Source organism: Anomaloglossus baeobatrachus, chromosome 2, assembly GCF_048569485.1.
Source record: "Anomaloglossus baeobatrachus isolate aAnoBae1 chromosome 2, aAnoBae1.hap1, whole genome shotgun sequence".
In the NCBI taxonomy this organism is placed as follows: domain Eukaryota; kingdom Metazoa; phylum Chordata; class Amphibia; order Anura; family Aromobatidae; genus Anomaloglossus; species Anomaloglossus baeobatrachus.
The window spans coordinates 50,480,229-50,483,931 of NC_134354.1; the positions used below are offsets into that span (position 1 = coordinate 50,480,229).

The 3,703-nt window shown below is 43.2% G+C and overlaps 1 pseudogene; it reads right to left on the bottom strand.

Annotated features, from left to right (window-relative positions):
* Positions 1–3,368, bottom strand: part of LOC142286605 (ferritin light chain, oocyte isoform-like) — a 16,277-nt pseudogene extending 12,909 nt beyond the window's left edge.
* Between the last annotated feature and the right edge of the window lie 335 nt (positions 3,369–3,703).

Below are 3,703 nucleotides of genomic sequence, written 5' to 3' on the forward strand. Positions count from 1 at the left end.
CAATTGGGTCTTTGCTGCTGGGAAACCCCGGAGGTTCCTGTCACTAACGGATTTGACCGGTTTAACGGCGACTCCAAGCCTGGTCGGGGTCCGTAGGCCCTGCCGAATGGTGCTGGCTTCTCTTCGCTCCCCGGTTCGGTACCGGCGGGCCACCGCCCAACCCCAGTCCTACGGTTCCGCGTCGATCGGCCTCTCCTGCAGACGGCCACCACCGTCTGCCAACCTTGCTGTATGTGCCCGGGCCACGTACCCGGACACGGTCAGACTGCTCTTCACTTGCCACTTACTCCTTCACTCTCCCTAACTGCACTCCTTCCTTTTCCCGCCTCCAGGACTGTGAACTCCTCAGTGGGTGGGGCCAACCGCCTGGCTCCACCCCACCCGGTGTGGATATCAGCCCCTGGAGGGAGGCAACAAGGATTTGTGTGTGACTGGTGTGCCTAACCGGGGTGTGGGGTGTGTTGTTGCAGTACCTGTGACGACCTGGCTTGTCCAGGGCACCACATTATCGTTGTCCAAGTTATATATATCTCCTTTGCGGAGATCATTTTTTTTTTTAGAATTCCTTGCTGCTTTTTCAGGGGAAATATCCTTACATTTGTGCTTCTCCTATACATTGCACACATAGATATCTATCATTCCTCCTCTGCCATGTTAATATAGAAAATGTTCAGATTCAGCAGTTGCATGGATGACATCATATGACAATATTGAGTAGTGTAGATGTGAATCCAGAACTCGGGTGCGATATAAATATTACTAGAAAGCAAAAACATGTATATCCTTAAATTTGTGCTTCTATACATTGGACACATGTATGATTTCTCCTGGGTTATGTTAATGTAGAGCATATTCAGATGGAGCAGTTGCATAGATGACATCACATGGCAGTACTGAGCAGTGTAAATGTGAATACAGATTTGGGGTGCGACAAAACTATTACTAGAAAGCAAGAGTGTGTATGTGCATCTCTCACTCTGCTTTCAAGTGGAGAAAGAAGTCTACATAGCTGATAAGATATATTACATTTTGTTAGATTTTAGGGATTCTGTTCTGTGCAAAGTTTGTTGAAATGACTGTGACCATCTATTATATAAAGTGAGTGTATGTATGTATGTGTGTGAGTATGTCCGCTAAAGGAATTCGCACCGTCCCATGTACAATCACGAAATTTTGCACAGACACTCCATTTGACTCAGGGAATGTCATCGACTATGTTTTGAGGGGAAATGTTAACCCTGCGCTTTAAAGTTATTCACCAAAAAACATGCCTCCATTAAAGTCAATGGAGCTGGAAGCCACAATGCAGCCAGAACTTCAGAAGAATGCGCAGCCACACCCTTAAATGGAATGTTGGCATGTTAAAATGCAGCCAAAGAAAGAGACAGACAGACAAAGAGATAAGGAAAGAGACAGGGAAATAGACGGACAGGGAAAGAGACAGACAGGGAAAGAGACAGACAGACAGGGAAAGAGAGACAGACAGACAGGGAAAGACAAACAGACAGAGACAGACAAAGAGACAGACAGGGAAAGAGACAGACAGGGTAAAAGACAGACAGAGACAGACAAGGAAAGAGACAGACAGAGACAGACAGGGAAAGATACAGACAGGCATAGACAAGCAGAGACAGACAGACAAAGAAACAGACAGACACATATAGACACAGACAAAGAGACAGACAGGGAAAGAGAAAGACAGGGAAAGACAGGGAAAGAGACAGACAGACACAGAGATGGAGATACAGACAGACAGGGAAAGAGATAGAGACACAGATAGGGAAAGAGATAGAGAGAGAGATAGACAGGGAAAGAGATAGAGAAATAGACAGGGAAAGAGATAGAGAGAGAGATAGACAGGGAAAGAGATAGAGAAATAGACAGGGAAAGAGATATAGAGAGAGATAGACAGGGAAAGAGATAGAGAGATAGACAGACAGGGAAAGAGATAGAGAGACAGATAGGGAAAGAGATAGAGAGACAGACAGAGACAGATAGGGAAAGAGACCGACAGATAGAGAGAGACAGAAAGGGAGAAAGACGGAGACTGGGAGAGAAACAGAGAGACAGTTACTATCCCGGGCAATGCCGGGTGCTACAGCTAGTTTAAACATAAAACTGATAAATGGTTTAAATAACTTTATGGAGTGAAATTTATTTTTTTCATTTTTATAGAGTAATTTCATACAAATTATAATTTTTTTAATTGTGGAAGTGAGAAGAGAATAATGGAATAAAATATAGCTGGAAACGCAATAAAAACTGTCAAATGGTTGTAATAAACGCTATCTAGAGGAAGAGCCATACTGATAAGCAAACCATGAGATCTGAGCCCATTTTTCATTGGCATAAGTTAATTTTTTGGAATTATCAATTAAATTGTAGGTGTGTAGGAACTGTTGTAATCTGTGGTGTGGCCGAGCTCCGGCTCTCATCAAATTAACAAAAAGAGTCACAATAGATTAGGTGGAGCTAGGGCTTTATAAAGCCGGGATGTGGACATTCATGAATAATAGGATATTTGACACTGCCCCATCACAGCGATAAATGGACCTGACGCCATCAGTAATTGTTAATAGGTGTTTCCTCAATTTCAAAAGGAAATTGTGAATAGTTGTTTCCTACTGTTTGGCACTGATAAAGTCCGGCTGAGAACTAAGCACAATCATTACTGAAAATCCTATAATTTCTGATTTAGTAGTTGCATTGAATCAGTTAACGGTTATACTGTGCCTTAAAAAAGTGTTCATACCCAAAGAACGTTTCTACATTTTTTTTTTACATATTTTAATGTATTTTTTTGGGATTTTATGTGATATACCAACACTAAGTAGTAAGTATTTGTGAAGTTTAATGGAATTGATACGTGGTTTTCTAAATATTCTCCCATGCCAACGTCTGCTGCCTTCACACTTTTCAGGTTAGTGATGCGATCTCCCAGTTTCTTGATTAGCTCCACTTCCTTCTCCAGGTATTCGTCCTCCAGGAGATCACACATATGTCTATGTGGTCAGTAACGATCTTGTGGAGGTCCAGCAGAGCCTGATTTATGCTCTTTTCAAGTTTTAGGGTATACTTCATAGCATTGGTGCCATTCCCCCATTCATCAGCCTCAGGTTTCTTGATATCTTGAAGAACAATTCTTCCTCTACGTTTGTTCTGGAACTTCAGAAACTTCTCAGCCTGTTCTTACTTTTCCTTAGACTGTTCACGGAAGAATTTGGAGAACTTAGCCAATGCCACATCATCCCAGTCATAAGAGAATCCTATGGACTCGTAAGTGTAGAAAGCCTGAAGCACCAGGTTGGTGATGTGGTTGACTCCAGCCTCGCTTTCCGGTGGTAGTTCTGGCGGATCTGTGAGCTCATGATGATGATGGTGGTGGTAGTCGCTTCTTTCACAAGAAATAAGACAAAGTTCTGGAGATCAGGACGAGACCGCTGGGTCTGGCACAGAGAATCCCTATTCCATTCAACCGTTCAACCACTGTTGAAGCAAGAAGTAGGATCTCCTGTGACTCTGATCTTCAGGAGACGCTACTTCTTGGTTCAACAGTGTTTGAACGCAATAGGGATTCTCTGTGCCAGACCCACCGGTGTCGTCCTGATCTCCAGAACTTCGTCTTATTCCTTGTGCAAGAAGCAACTACCACCACAATCATCATCATGAGCCCACAGATCCGCCAGAACTACCACATGGTTTT